This window comes from Ceratotherium simum, chromosome 8 (genome assembly GCF_057802395.1).
Source record: "Ceratotherium simum simum isolate JZ-2026a chromosome 8, ASM5780239v1, whole genome shotgun sequence".
NCBI classification, from domain to species: domain Eukaryota; kingdom Metazoa; phylum Chordata; class Mammalia; order Perissodactyla; family Rhinocerotidae; genus Ceratotherium; species Ceratotherium simum.
Genome location: NC_141907.1, coordinates 49,693,719 through 49,710,622, shown reverse-complemented (window position 1 = coordinate 49,710,622; position 16,904 = coordinate 49,693,719). Strand labels below are relative to the sequence as shown.

The 16,904-nt window shown below is 36.5% G+C and overlaps 1 long non-coding RNA gene across 2 annotated transcripts in view; it reads right to left on the bottom strand.

The window, feature by feature from the left end:
• Positions 1–16,682, bottom strand: part of LOC147916458 (uncharacterized) — a 75,150-nt gene extending 58,468 nt beyond the window's left edge. The window contains exons 1-2 of one of the 2 annotated variants that reach the window (XR_015552994.1): positions 16,448–16,682; positions 1,561–1,675 (exon numbers count right to left, since the gene is read on the bottom strand). This is a non-coding gene — a long non-coding RNA (uncharacterized LOC147916458). The remainder of the gene's footprint in view (positions 1–1,560; positions 1,676–16,447) is intronic. The other variant, XR_015552993.1, reaches the window with a different exon arrangement.
• Positions 16,683–16,904: the final 222 nt, after the last annotated feature.

The window sequence follows — 16,904 nt, the reverse complement described above, 5'->3', positions numbered from 1 at the left end:
TGCAGTGCTAAATTAGAGAAGGCAGGTGTGCAAAAATATATTCAAAAGATAAGAAGTTTTCACAGTTTAATACTGAGCAACAGAATGGAACTCTATCTGGCAAACACAAGCCATTGTGAAGATATATACCTCTGTGGAAGATGGTTGATTCATCAGAGTTTTATTACATTGAAACACTCTAACTTCTTGTTCTGATTATAAGTCTACAAAACAAAATTCTAATCTAACATTAAAAAGAGGCTTATCACACCCAAACATTGTCACATAACCACATTTTAACTAATAATGACATATTTCATCTAGCTATTTTTATTTGTTTGTATATTTTTGCCTTTTTGTTTCAACACCCTTACTCTCTCCTGTTAGATTGATTTTTACACTCCACATATTTCAGTCTGCTACACATAGTATTTTTATCTTGTATTTTTGACTAAGCTCTAGTCTTAAATTGCTTCTTCCCTGTTTTTCACTCCACATACTAAGAGTAGGAGAGCTGTTTATGACCACCACAACATCTGACTTCATCCGATAACATATTTAGGTTGTGTCACTCCTTTATTATGATGACAATTCAAAAATACCCTCCCCTGCTAAGCAGTCCAAAATATGTCACTTTCTTATTAGGACACTATTTTATTTATTTTATGCTCATGTGAAGTTTAATGTGATTCATCATTTCATTCTTGCATTTAACATTGACATTATCTATAATCATTATTACCTGATATTACTTGGTCAACATTTCTATATGCATTATAAACATTCTTAGATCAATTAAAATTTTAAAATAGGTACATTTAACATCAAATATATTATTCAAAAATGGTCATAATAAAACTTCTTTAACTATTAAGAATTAAATTGATTGCTATCATACAGTATTATCATTATAAAAGTATCTTTAAAATGAATCATTTTAAAATGTCATTCTTAAAAACCTTTTAGTTTTTATTACTGCTTGCCCTATGTGAAAAATCACAGAACCATAGAACATTGAGCAGACAATAGTGTTAAAATGCTGCCTGACAATTTTCATTTGGCTAAGGTTGGCTGGTTCAGATTTAGTCCAATAAAATGCTGTCCCTTTTGGAATTCATATATGTAAATAAAAAATTGCATCTCTTCCAAGAGCATCGGACACCAGTATCTAACTACCAAAACAACGACTTCCTCTTCATGGAAGAATATGCTAAATCCTTCACTATTGTGACAGAGCACCCTTTGCACTATCCAAACAATTGGTGTTTGAAGCTCCTTTCATTACTTCAGGTATTTCTGTCCCCTCCCTATTTAATGGCAGGTTAAAGTTATTGTCAAAATCTTTCCCACTCTCTGTTGGATGTGGTTCTAACATTCCAAGCCTATAGATTGTATTAATTGATGAGGGAGTAAAATAGAAGTGAGGAGAAAAGCAAAAGAAGCATGTTTATGACTCATTCTTGAAAAAAAAAATCCTCTAGCTTCTCTCATTTTGGTTATTTATTTACAGCAAATTTAGGAGAAAAAAACTTTTAAATTTCCATTTTCTTTCTTTCCAAAACTTTTCCTGAATATACTTACATGCTCATTAACAACTTTTCATTTAGTTCATCTCACCATTTGCCCTTGTTGCCTTCTTCTTGTATCATTAGATGTGTGCTGCTCCCATGACAAGTGATCAGGATCCTGAGCTGTTCTTCATAGAAAAGAAAGAAAATAAAAAATACAGTCATTAGAAAGGTAACATTTATAACCTCTCATATTTTCTTGAGAAAGTGTTACCTGCCTGGGGGTCACACAAAAAATATTGATCTGTCTAGAATTTACAAAATAAATGAGCATATTTTAATGTCTGTTTTGAATAAATATGATACACATAAATTTAAAATATCTTGAATAATGTCTTGCAACAGAGAACATAGCAAGTTATGTCGCATGTCAAAAATTGAACTGCATTAAGATTGTATAAAGTCGAACTCATTAGAGGTGAGAGAACAAAGTTGTTATGCCCTTGTGGTTTTGTTCTTTACTGTCTAGTCCCAACAATATTATCTTATGAGGTAAAAAGTTAAAAGTTGGTCTTGAAAAATGCATCCATACGTTTTTATGCCATATATCACTTTCTATTTTGTAATATAGCTTTTTATGTGCATAATTTAGCTTCCATTCAGAGTAGAGCCTATGCTTGGAATCACTTCAAACATCCAAGAAGTGTTCATTTTTTAAAAGAAGACAATCTACTTCCTAAATGTTGTTGGTTAAATTTGGCTTGACTCCCTATCTGAATAGCCAGTAAATACTTGATATTTTGAGAAGATGGGGTTTCGAATTCTTCCTCTTTCACTGTACTGATTTGTAATAAGGTACGATGATAACTCTTTTCTCAAGGAAAATGGGAGATCAACAAATAATCAATAATAGAAGTAAATATAAAAGAACCTATGTCATCAGCCAGAAACAAGGAATAAATGAGCAGGTTAAAGTAAGTTCATGTGTAGCTCACTACACTCTCTAGGGCCTAGTGGGTTATACCCAGACCCAAATAAGAAGTTATGAGATAGATTACAAAGATATTTTAGATTACAAGATGAACATTGGAGTCTTCACCTTGAACATGTCATAGATATATTGATAAAAGTGCTCTATAATAAGTTTGGGATTATGTGCTGTAACTAATTAGAAATTAGAAATAAATGTATCACCAACCATGGTATGCAATAAGAATGGAAGAATGAATTGGCTGAGGGCATGGTTTTGGAGTATAACGAGACTCAGTCTCCCACGACAGAGCATTTAAGGGGTGAATTGGAGCAATAAACCTTCATTATCAACTCATAATGTGTGCTTAAGAAGCTGTTGGATATTGAAGAATGGAAGGACAAAGTACTATCAGCTATTCTTGTAGCAGGTTCAGATGAGGAGTAGCTCAGACAGAAATCCCACATCAAGACTGTGTCTTATTACAGGTTTATATCTTTCTTTTTTAGAATCTGGTGCTAATTAGCAGACAAGGTTACTTTTGCCTGAAAAAATAAAATAAACTCTTTTTCTCCCTTCTAGGGAGTTCTTGGGAAGGAAAGCATTTATTAACAATAGCAAGACTATATCTAGTGTATTAACTGTGAGTAGACTAGGTTAGCATCTGCTCTTCTACATCCCATTATGAACACAGGGGTAAGGGAGGATGATGTTCTTAACTTACCTTCACTCTCTCCTTATATTCAAAGGTTCAGAATTAATGGCCAGAATTAAGGTCATCTCAATATCTATACACTTTGCCCCGTGGCTTTGTAGTCCTCTCCCACAGTGACTTGATGATTAGCCATGTGACTTAGTTTGCTCAGTGGATGTCAGCAAACGTGATACAAGCAGAGGCTTGAAAAGTGCATACTTCCCTTTTTGCATGTCCAGTCTTCTCACCCTTGTAATTCTGTCACTAGCATGAGATCAAATCTGAGCCTACTGGAGGGATGTGAGGGACATGTGGAGGAGGACTGAGGCCATCCTAGAAGAGCAAGCCCTCAGCCAGCCTGGCAGCTGACTGCAAACACGTGAGCAAGGTCAGTTGAGATCACCCTAGCCTAGTCCAGATCTGCAGAACAATCCAGCCACCCCATGGACGTATGGGAAATGACTGTCATTTTAAGACTATGAGTTGTGGTGTGGTTTATTTGATACACTTTTGAGGCTAAAGAAAACTGAAATATTTACACACACACACACACACACACACAAGCTTTGCATCATCCCAAATGGAGGTGGAAATCTTGAGGAGTCTTAATAAGTGATTTCCTATCAGCCTCAATAACCTGGAGTAGAGTGAGTAGGAAGGATTTTTCTACATCCACAACTCAGAACCATACATTCCGGGAGGCTTGCAATTTCGTATTGTTTTAAAAAGCAACTTACTCCCCCTGGTAGATTACTTGAGGAATCTGAGCTCTGAAAATGTTTTGCTACTTGTGGATAGCCTGGAGAATAGAAGACTGCTGCTCAATAAACGTTAAATGATAATGGTGTTTATGATCTCCTCTCCTCCCTCATCTTCCACATCTGCCCTTGTGCTGCTCGGTTTAACTTTATGGACTATCCTGAAAACTAATGATTCCTAAAGGTTAAGGTTTTTCAATGAATATAAAGTCAAGAATATTAGTTTTCTACTTTATAGGCTTGTTCATGATCTATAATGAATTCCAGCTTAAGTATTTTCCTTTACTTAAGAACAAGGAAGGTTAAAGGATCTCTACTTTCTGTCAAGGCCTTATCAATAAAATTATAATGAAGAACAATCAAGGCATATCAAAGGTTAGAAGTAGGGTATTGGTGATTCTGCAGGAGCCTTCTCTCCTGAAGGTTTATTTGAAACATAAGGGAAGTGTACTTATAATTGATAATCTTTTATGGAATAATATAATTTAAAGTGTTCCATCATTCTTAATTGAAAGACTGGATTACCTAGTACAGGTTAATCATCTGTGCTCAGTTAATTAAATTGTCTTCTCAGTTAAATAGTTTGATTGAAAAGCACTGGTTTTATTAAACTGGACTTTTAAACTCTTCTTTTTGCAAAGAGAACAATCATTCTGGGCGTGTTTCCATTCATTGCCTCTTTATATTCTTACAAGGTAGTGAAAAGCAGATATATATTTTTCCCCTATTAAGGACACAGAAATTGTGCCCCAGGACTGTAAAGTGATATGCTCAAGATAATAAAGTTAATAAGGAAAGAACTATGGTGATATACATTTTGCCTTTGGGTCCCAAAACTCTCTCTCTTTCCATGAAAACATATTGCAAACTCAAGTGTTCTTTATGACAAAATGAAATTCTTATGATTTAAAAACCTAAATTTGTGGCTGGTCTATATTGGTACAAAATGTCATTGATTAACTTAACTATGTGCTTTAGAACTGTAGTTCTGTAATGAAGATTTCAGGGAAACAGGGGAAAGAGTTTAATATCCCAAGCTGGCTAATCACCTTCTAAATAAATAACCCCTTTTTTTTGCTTTGAATTTGGAGGCAAACTGTTCAAGTCATTAAAGGTCTAGCTTTGGAATCTTAAGAATTGGAATTAAATCCTATGTCTGCCACTTAGTAGCTGAGTGACCTAAACCAAATTACTCAACTTCTCTATGAATCAGGGTTTTTTTATTTGTATGTTGAGGATAATAATGATACTTATTTCATAAATTGCCATAAGGAATAGATGAAAAGTACAGGTAAAGTGACCATCACACTGCCTGACTCCTAGTAGGTATTCAATAAATGGCAGCTTTTACTATATTTATTGTTAACCTCTTGACTTTATTGCTCAACATAGTTGCAAGGAACACAGGTTAAGATTTCACTTCCAGTGTATTGTTTGCAGATAATCGTGCTTCCTATAAATTAAATTTCAGTAGCCAAATTTCTTTCTCAAAATTGGGTTATTCCTACCTTCCCTCTGTCTTTCAAAACCCAGGAATTTGGCTCATGTTATAAATATTCTCATGTAAAATGGAGTATGTCTTATTAATAATATGCCTTATTAACCATAAGGAAGCACATAATATTAATTAAAAGTTAGCAGTGGGTAACCAGTGTTACAGACCACAGTTGATCTTGGAAGTAACACAGACTCAGCCCAGGACATATGAGAGTTGATATGGTTATTATGCCTGCTCTTGAATCTTCCTGCTACATACGTCTTCTGGCACAGGTACATATTCTCTTTGTGACTCTTAGCACTCTTTGATCCTGTCAACTCCCCCAAAATAAGATACTGAAGCTCCTTTCTCCCTAGCTCACCCCAAATCTTACTCTAGCCTTCAGGACCTCCAGCACTGACATTGAAAACTCCACTACCTTTTCTGGAGACCTTAGTAATTGACCTCTGGATCGCCTGTCCTCTTTTATTTAGTGATCTCCGTATTGTTTTGTTCTGAAATTTCCTTGCTGTTTGTTAACATAGGTTGTAGCCATTGAAGAATTCCTACTTTTACTTTTATTACTCTAAGGTAAGACTTTCTAATGTATACAGTTCTATTCCCACATTTTGCTTGAAGAAGTTTCCATGCTTAAGAAATATTTAGAAATGCTTAATTATCACAATGCTCAATAAAGAATTAAGAATTCTGAAAGGTCATATGAGATATATACATATGCAAATATATTAAAATATAGTATATAAATATCATAATATATTTATATATTAATTAATGTTAATAAATTCACACATTATGTCAGAGGAATATATATATGTATGTATACATACATATTTCTGTTTCAGATTTACTCAAATTTATTTGAACTCAGAATTTATTTCTTTTTTATGTCAAATTACGTATTATATCGTGGCCCTCCCTTCCTATTTCAAAGATTACACACGATTCTGTATTATCCCTAATGTTCTCTTCCCCAGTGGAGCACCAACTCATATTGTAGCTACACCACGTACAGCGAACAAGCAGGACATTTTCTGAATTTTTGGATCATTTTCCAGATTTTCTGACTCATCAATTTCGTGATGCACTTCTCTGCTCCCAATTTACTTGAGAATTATTATCTAATAGCCTGTCTTTGTTTTGATTTTTGGTTGTGGGGTTTTTTTGCCTTGGTCCTCTTTGACAGTCTTGTTTAGCCTAAGGCCTCTTTCTCAGAATAATGTTTTTATATAATTCTCAGAAAAAATATTTAAAATAACAAAGAGTTTTTAAGGGTTTTAAATTATATATATAACAAAAGAAATCAATTATTACAACATGTAGTTAGAATATTAGAAGCACACTATAGCTAAATATATGCATCTTGATTAATGTATTAAATAAACAATTTATTCACAGATCTAATAATTGTCCTAATTTCAAAAAAATAATGACAAAAAATATTAGAAAATATTTGCAATTATTGTAATGGCTTATGAAAATATCTCTGAATTCTTCTAGCAAAAAGTTGCAGGCATCACTAATATTACCATGTTTTATTGCCTAATAAACATAATTAAAGAAAATGTAAATTTCAGTTGGATGCTAGCGGGGGGAATATATATATATATAATTTTCCTCATCCAAATTGGTGGTCTCCCAGAATTCTCTCTGTTATCTGTGTTTATCAGGTTTAGTACTACAACCTTATAGGAAACGTTTTATTCTTGTTATTGTGTTTGCGTGAAGATTTCAAGGAGGTATTCTTTGTTTTTTGGTGTTTTTAATGTAAATCTTATAGTTCTCTTGAGGTATGCTGACTTTTGGTGCAGCACCTGTTAACGGTAAATAATTTTTTAATTGAAATATACATAATTGAATTACCTGAAGCGGTCTCATTCTGTCATCTTAATTTACTATGAACAACATTAAATATCCTCAAACTGCAGTTTACTCCTAAATAGTGGTAGGCTAAAGTAAATCAGTAAAATCTATACATTTTACACATATAAACAGGCATAAATTAATGCCTAATTATCATATTTATATCCCATTTATATGTATTCATTTCTTGTTTTATGCAGGTTGATTGCAATTATGCAACTTTATAACCATCACAGAATGCAATTTTCTTTCTTTTTTTCCAGCAGTAGAGAAGAATGATGTACTAATTGTTCTCACTATTGTAAGATTTAGAGTTTTATTTAAGTTTAGTAGACAGAAAAAGTAAACATGGGTTGCTAGATCAAAGTTAATACATCAGATAGCAACATCAATAGCCTATATTTGAATATTTGAATTAAAACTTTTGATGTTATTTATGTAATAAGTAAAAACTTCATCTCTTAAGTCATAAACATATATCTTAAACCATTACAACTCTTAATAAATCTAAAACCTGAAAGTTCACAATAAAATATTATAATACTTTAAAGAAACTTTGCAGTATATGTTTGTATACCTGATCATTTGACTTCCATTGACTTTAGTTTCTTAGAATATACCTGGAAAATGGGATAATGTAAAATTTTTAAAAATCCAAATTAGAGAAAACTAACTTTCACAAAGTCACAGTGAAGTACGTAGACTCATTAACAAACACTGTACTTATTATTGTCATTTTTTTTTAGACAAAGCTAAGTGTAAAATAAGATTATCACATTTTCTTCATACTGTCCCTTATGTCTTCCAGTTTCAGATGAAAAGTAAATTAAAAGTAACAGAAAGGCATATTCACCAAGGATAAATACACTGATAAGTAAAATAAATAAAAACTGGGGTGATAAAATCAGCAAAAAATATATGTAATCCTACTTAGTACATACAATAATTCATACTAAATATTTATTAGCAATTTCATAGTGGTTCGCCATCCATAAAATAATTTTACGTAAGTTATGTGAAAAGAGGCAAGGATTGATGTCGTCAGCAAATTTGTTATTATATGTTATATCAAACTTATCAAGGTCCTTTCAGACCAAACTTTGACAAACAGTAGGAAAATTAACTTAGTCCTAGGACCAGATGAGATGTGAAATTCTTTCCTTCCCAAGTATAATGCAAACTGTTTTTGACACTATTTATTGATGGGGATAAAAAAGAACATACTAGATTATTAAGTGCATTGCCAGAGCCAACAGCTGTGTGCATCTGATATGGTAAAGATACTAGGAGAGCGGCTATATTTGGGACTACATCTTTTTTAAGTGGTACTTACTATCCCAGTAGGGGAGGTATTCTACCATTAACTGCCATGACCCTTCTATGTGTTAGATGCTGTGCTGCACCTCCCAGAAGCGCTTGAGGAATGAAGGCCTTGTTACACAGCTACTGGTGTTGCTGCTGGCAGGTATCTCTTGGTTGTCACTCCACTTTGGGAATTGCCTCAGTCAAAGAGCATTGCCTCACCATTAGTCACAACCCCTTCCCAGAGGAGCCCACTTCCAAAGACTTACTAATATGACAATAAACACTTGGCCCTCTTGCAATCTGGAGCATGAAGGGCAATTCATTTTCCAGAAATGTCTGTGGGGTTGCCTGAGCATCCCTTTAGCATTGCAAAGGAGTTCAACTTCTTCCTTTGCTCAAACTAGCCTCCTTCCTCTCATTTCCACAGACGTTAATCCTAAAATCACTCCATACTACTCCTCTTGCATAGTTATCCCAGGCACAGTGAAGTTAGAACTTTTAGAAATAAGAGTTTCAGTGAGAAAAAGTTGACACATACAGGCGTTGTTGAAAGGATAGGTGTTCTCTTTTAAGGACCCAGTCTGTCCAAACTTGAGTAAATATTTATCCCTTTTGAGGGGACAAAAGCATCAGGTTATCAGTTTGATGTCGTTAGTATTTTTGCCGTAAAACTAAGTCACCTTTCTCAGACACTACGATTACCAATCATTCTTCTGATTTTAATTTGTTTTTCCAAACAGATTTGTTTTTAAAGAGAGACTTTACTCACTAGAAGATATGGAGCAGTACTTTCCTAAGCACTAATGGTTGTAATTACAAATTAATAAATTGCCTTCCAGTTATTTATAGTTTGTCTAGGAGCTTGGCTAATTATGGTAAGAATTATTATATTTACAAACTTACTATGTTCCTACTATGAATATTTCCTGCCATGAACTGTCCCAGGTGCCTTGTATGTGTTATTTTAGTTATTCCTTACAAAAATTCTCATGAAAACAAAGCAGATACAATGATCCCTATTTTGCAAACAAGGCTGATAAAGGTTCAGTGACTTCCCTAAGGACACATAGTTAAGAAGCCTAATCAGATCTTACAGTCAGGTCCATAGAGTGCTCAAATCCACATGAAGAACTAATCTTTCTTGGTATAAAACAACCTTGCTAAATTTCTCAGTAGACAAAAAGAAGAAACATGAAACAAAAAGAATAACAAAACCAGAATGTTCCTGGCAACAATTTTAAAATTCGTGTATATCCAACACTTATTTTTTGTTAGGATTAAGTTTTGTCTTCACATCAGAGACAGCACATGTCATCAAATCTCCATGAACTTGTTTTGGCGTTCATTTATCTTTTTTTTTTTTTTTTTTTTTTTCAGAGCAATTTATTTATTTATTTTTTTTTTAAATTTTTTGTTTATTGCAGTAACATTGGTTTATAACGTTGTAAAAATTTCAGGTGTACATCATTGTACTTCTATTTCTGCATAGATTACATCATGTTCACCACCAAAATACTAATTACAACCCATCACCACACACATGTACCCAATTATCCCTTTCACCCTCCTCCTCCCCCCTTCCCCTCTGGTAACCACCAATCCAATCTCTGTCCCTATGTGTTTGTTTATTGTTGTTATTATCTACTACTTAATGAAGGAAATCATACGGTATTTGACCTTCTCCCTCTGACTTATTTCACTTTGCATCATGCCCTCAATGTCCATCCATGTTGTCACAAATGGCTGGATTTCATCGTTTCTTATGGCTGAGTAGTATTCCATTGTGTATATATACCACAGCTTTTTATCCATTCGTCCCTTGATGGGCACTTAGGTTGCTTCAAGTCTTGGCTATTGTGAATAAGGCTGCAATGAACACAGGGGTGCATGTACCTTTGCAAATTGGTGTTTTCAAGTTCTTTGGATAAATACCCAACAGTGGAATAGCTGGATCATATGGTAGTTCTATCGTTGATTTTTGAGGAATCTCCATACTGTTTTCCATAGTGGCTGCACCAGTTTGCACTCCCACCAGCAGTGTATGAGAGTTCCCTTCTCTCCACAACCTCTCCAACACATGTTGTTTCCTGTCTTGTTAATTATAGCCATTCTGACGGGCGTGAGGTGATATCTCATTGTAGTTTTGATTTGCATTTCCCTGATAGTTAGTGATTTTGAACATCTTTTCATGTGTCTGTTGGCCATCTGTATATCTTCTTTGGAGAAATGTCTGTTCAGGTCTTTTGCCCATTTTTAATTGGGTTGGTAGTTTTCTTGTTGTTGAGATGCATGAGTTCTTTATATATTTTGGAGATTAAGCCCTTATCAGATGTATGGTTTGCAAATATCTTCTCCCAATTGTTAGGTTGTCTTTTCGTTTTGTTGATGGTTTCCTTTGCTGTGCAGAAGCTTTTTAGTTTGATGTAGTCCCATTTGTTTATTTTTCTATTGTTTCTCTTGCCCGGTCAGATGTGGTGTTTGAAAAGATGTTGCTAAGACTGATGTCGAAGAGCGTACTGCCTATGTTTTCTTCTAGAACTTTCACAGTTTCAGGTCTTACATTCAAGTCTTTAATCCATTTGGAGTTAATTTTTGTGTATGGTGTAAGGTAAGGGTCTACTTTCATTTTTGCATATGGCTATCCAGTTTTCCCAACACCATTTGTTGAAGAGACTTTCTTTTCCCCATTGTATGTTCTTGGCTCCTTTGTCAAAGATTAGCTGTCCATAGATGTGTGGGTTTATTTCTGGGCTTTCGATTCTATTCCATTGATCTGTGTGTCTGTTTTTGTGCCAGTACCATGCTGTTTTGGTTACTATAGCTTTGTAGTATATTTTGAAATCAGGAGTGTGATACCTCCAGCTTTGTTCTTTTTCTCAGGATTCCTTTAGCTATTCGGGGTCTTTTGTTGTTCCATATAAATTTTAGGATTCTTTGTTCTATTTCTGTGAAAAATGTTGTTGGAACTTTGATAGGGATTGCATTGAATCTATAGATGGCTTTAGGAAGTATGGACATCTTAACTATGTTAATTCTTCCAATCCAAGAGCACGGAATATCTTTCCATTTCTTTGTGTCTTCTTCAATTTCTTTCAGAAATGTTTTATAGTTTTCGGTGTACAGATCTTTCACCTCTTTGGTTAAGTTTATTCCTAGGTATTTTATTCTTTTTGTTGCAATTGTAAATGGGATGGTATTCTTAATTTCTCTTTCTGCTACTTCGTTGTTAGTGTACAGAAATGCAACTGATTTTTGTATGTTGATTTTGTATCCTGCAACTTTACCATGCTCGTTTATTACTTCTAAAAGTTTTCTGGTGGATTCTTTAGGGTTTTCTATATATAAAATCATGTCATCTGCAAATAGTGACAGTTTCACTTCTTCCTTTCCAATTTGGATCCCTTTTATTTCTTTCTCTTGCCTGATTGCTCTGGCTAGGACTTCCAATACTATGTTAAATAGGAGTGGTGACAGTGGACATCCTTGTCTGGTTCCTGTTCTTAGAGGGATAGCTTTCAGTTTTTCACCATTGAGGATGATATTAGCTGTGGGTTTCTCATGTATGGTCTTTATTATGTTGAGGTACTTTCCTTCTATACCCATTTTATTCAGAGTTTTTATCATAAATGGATGCTGGATCTTGTCAAATGCTTTCTCTGCATCTATTGAGATGATCATGTGATTTTTGTTCTTCATTTTATTAATGTGGTGTATTACGTTGATTGATTTGCGAATGTTAAACCATCCCTGCATCCCTGGAATAAATCCCACTTGATCATGGTGTATAATCTTTTTAGCGTATTGTTGTATGCGATTTGCTAGTATTTTGTTGAGGATTTTCGCATCGATGTTCATCAGTGATATTGGCCTGTAATTTTCTTTTTTGTGTTGTCCTTGTCTGGTTTTGGTATCAGGGTAATGTCAGCTTCGTAGAATGAGTTAGGAGCTTCCCCCTCCTCAATTTTTTGGAAGAGTTTGAGAAGGATAGGTATTAAGTCTTCTTTGAATGTTTGGTAGAATTCACCAGGGAAGCCGTCTGGTCCTGGACTTTTATTTTTGGGGAGGTTTTTGATTACTGATTCGATCTCCTTACTGGTGATTGGTCTATTCAAATTCTCTACTTTTTCTTGATCCAGTTTTGGAAGGTTGTATGATTCTAAGAATTTATCCATTTCTTCCAGATTGTCGAATTGGTTGGCATATAGTTTTTCATAGTATTCTCTTATAATCTTTTGTATTACTGAGGTGTCTGTTGTAACCTCTCCTCTTTCATTTCTGATTTTACTTATTTGTGCCTTCTCTCTTTTTTTCTTGGTGAGTCTAGCTAAAGGTTTGTCTATTTTGTTGATCTTTTCAAAGAACCAGCTCTTGGTTTTATTAATTTTTCTATTGTTTTTGGTCTCTATTTCATTTATTTCTGCTCTGATTTTTATTATTTCCCTTCTTCTACTGATTTTGGGCTTTGTTTGTTCTTCTTTTTCCAGTTCCTTTAGGTGCATTGTTAGATTGTTTATTTGAGATTTTTCTTGTTTGTTGAGATAGGCCTGTATTGCTATAAACTTCCCTCTTAGAACCGCTTTTGCTGTATCCCATAAATTCTGGCATGTCATATTTTCATTTTCATTTGTCTCCAGGTATGTTTTGATTTCTTCTTTGATTTCTTCATTAACCCAGTCGTTGTTCAGTAGCATTTTGGTTAATCTCCATGTATTTGTGGGTTTTCTGATTTTCATCCTATAGGTGATTTCTAGTTTCATTCCTTTGTGGTCAGAAAAAGATGCTTGGTATTATTTCAATCTTCTTAAATTTATGGAGACTTGTTTTGTGGCCTAATATGTGATCAATCCTGGAGAACGTTCCATGTGCATTTGAAAAGAACGTGTATTCTTCGGTTTTTGGATGGAATGCTCTGTATATATCTACTAGGTCCATCTGTTCTAGTGTGTCGTTTAAGGCCAATGTTTCCTTATTGATCTTCTGTTTGGATGATCTATCCGTTGGTGTAAGTGGAGTGTTAAAGTCCCCTACTATTATTGTGTTACTGTCTATTTCTGTTTTTATGTCTGTTAATAATTGCTTTATATATTTAGGTGCACCTACATTGGGTGCGTAGATATTTACAAGTGTTATATCCTCTTGTTGGAATATTCCCTTGATCATTATGTAATGCCCTTCTTTGTCTCGTTTTACAGTTTTTGTTTTAAAGTCTATTTTGTCTGATATGAGTACTGCTACCCCAGCTTTCTTTTCATTGCCATTTGCGTGGAGTATCTTTTTCCATCCCTTCACTTTCAGTTTGTGAGTGTCTTTAGGTCTGAAGTGTGTCTCTTGTATGCAGCATATATATGGGTCTTGTTTTTTTATCCAGTCAGCCACCCTATGCCTTTTAATTGGAGCATTTAGTCCATTGACGTTTAAAGTAGCTATTGATAAGTATGTACTTACTGCCATTTTTAACTTTTTTTTTTTTTCTCAGTGTTTTAGTAGTCCTTCTCTGTTCCTTACTTCTTCTATACAGAATTGATGGTCACTTTAGTTTGACCTCTGTCTGAAAGCTGTACTCTTTAACTACCCTCCTCCCTCCTTTTATGTTTTTGATATCATATCCAACCTCTTTTTTGTGCATTTGTATCCATTACGTTCTGATCGTGGAAATAGATAATTTTTCCTATTTGTGGTCTTCTCTTTTCCCCTTAAATCAGTCCCTTTAACATTTCTTGTAACACTGGTTTCTTGGTGACAAACTCCTTTAATTTTTGCTTATCTGGGAAAATTTTGATCTCTCCTTCCATTTTGAACGATAACCTTGCTGGGTAGAGTATTCTTGGCTGTAAGTTTTTTCCTTTTAGCACTTTAAATATATCATGCCATTCTCTTCTAGCCTGTAAGGTTTCTGCTGAGAAGTCAGCTGATAGCCTTATGGGGTTTCCTTTGTATGTAACTTGACATTCTCTTGCGGCTTTTAGGATTCTCTCTTTATCTTTAATTCTGGACATTTTGATTATGATGTGTCTTGGTGTGGGCCTCTTTGGGTTTATCTTGTTTGGGGCTCTCTGTGCCTCCTGTACCTGGATGTCTGTTTCCTTCCTTAGGTTAGGGAAGTTTTCATCTATTATTTCTTGAAATAGATTCTCTGCCCCCTTGTCTCGCTCTTCTCCTTCCGGGACACCTATAACACGGATGTTAGTGCGCTTGATGTTGTCCCAGAGGTCCCTTAGACTGTCCTCACTCTTTTTAATTCTTTTCTCTTTTACCTGTTCACCTTGGGTAATTTCTTCTAGTCTTTCTTCCAGCTCACAGATCCGTTCTTCTGTATCCTCTACTCTGCTTTTGAGTCCCTCTAATGAGTTTTTCATTTCCAGTATTGTTTTTTTCATTTCTGCTTGGTTCTTTTTATATCTTCCATTTCTTTGTTGACATTCTCACTGAGTCCATCTATTCTTCTCCCCAGATCAGTGAGCATCCTTAACACTCTTAGTTTGAACTCTCTGTCAGGTAGGTTGCTCATTTCTGTTTCACTAAGTTCCTTTTCTGGGGTTTTGTCCTGTTCCCTTACTTGGAATGTATTCTTTTGCCTCTTCATTTTGCCTCTTTCCCTGTGCTTGTGTCTACGTATTAGGTAGGTCAGCTATGTCTCCTGCTCTTGGATAGGTGACCTTATGTAAGTGATGGCTTAGGAGGCTTCCAGTGTGCTTCCCTCAGTTCTCAATGTTCCACGGGTGACCCCTATGTGGGCTACGTGTATCCTTCTGCTGTGGCCTGTTTGCTCTCCCTGTAGGCGCCCAGGGAGGCTGAGTTATGCTCCTGGCCAGCTGTTGTAATGCTCAGCTGCTTGTAGTTGTTGTGGGCCCTTCAGTCTCTTTATCAGCTGTGGGGAGCCCTAGCACAGTTGGCTGCAAGTTCTAATACCACATTTGTGTTGCAGTATTTCTTTTAAGTGAGTAGCCCCGTGGCAGGTTGTTAGGCTCAGGGCCTTACAATTGCTGTAAGCCTCTAGCCTATTAGGTCTCTTGTCAGCTCTCTGAGGATTGCAGCTGGGTGGGGCTGGCCTCAGGCACAGGAACACCCAATTGTTTCAGGTTTTGGAAGGTGGAGCAAACCTCCTATGTGGGTCTTTGAGAAGTACAAGTCTTCTGTGGCTGAGAAGCCCTGCCGCCCACAGGTCCACACACACAGTCAACACAGTCCTGCCCGTGTGGCGCCCCGACCCCCCCAAGTGGACCCAGTCTCTCCACGGCGGGAGCCCCACACACTCTGCCACTGCCCCACACTCTCCACCCGCTCCTTGTGCACACCCTGCCCCGCTCAAGTCAGCTCAGTTGCCAGGCTGCAGAGAATCCAGTCACCAATCTATGCAGGCCCACACGTTGCCTGAGGGCTTGTTGTTGGGTGGGGCTAGTCTCTAGGGTGGGCTGCCTGCCCTGGCTGAGCTGGATTAAATTGGTGCTCTAGCGGGTGGAGCAGACCCTGGGCTAGCAGGTCTCAGGGAGAACTCCAATGGCGTCTGTGTCAGCACGCTCACACCAGGCCACAACAATGGCCGCCGCCAATGTCCCAGTCCCTGGAGAGGTCTCACCCCTCACCGAGATGCACTCAGGGCCTATTAGGTGAGTCTCTTGTCACCGAAGCACTGTGCACCTTTCTTTCTGGTGATTTTAGGATGCTTTCTGGAACGGGTGAGTTTGTGCGCGGGCCCTTTAAGAGCCAGTTTTAGTTTCTTTGTGAACCGGGTTTTCTGGGGCTGCTACCCAATGCTTTAGTAGCAGGCAAAGTCAGATATTATGCCGCTGGTCTCAATTGTGCTGGGTCCACAAAATGCCCACAGCGGGGGCGCTCCCTGGCTCAGGACCCCGCGCCTCCAGGGAGGCTGCGTACCTGTGAGCTGCTCCCGGCGGCCGCGAAGCTGGCGGCTTGTGACGGCGGCGTTTTTCCTCTCCGGAAGGGAGTCTCTGCCTCTTCTACCCCAGTTAGGATTGTCCGTTGTTGCAGGAGTTCCTCTCATCCAGTTTTCAGTTCTGTCTCAGGGGTAATTTTTCCACGAGTAGTTGTAAATTGGCTGTGTCCACGGGAGGAGGTGAGTTCAGAGTCTGCCTACGCCGCCATCTTGACTCCCCCCGGCGTTCATTTATCTTATCTGAAGCACTGAGAATAGCTAATAGTTCTTATAAACGCGCACGCGCGCGCACACACACACACACACACACACACACACACACATACACATGCACACTTTATTTTGGTATCAAATGTATCCCTCTCTATTGCTTGTTTCATAGTCTTTAAAAAGGAAGAAAAAGGCATGAATAAAATAATTAATGATAACAATATTAGC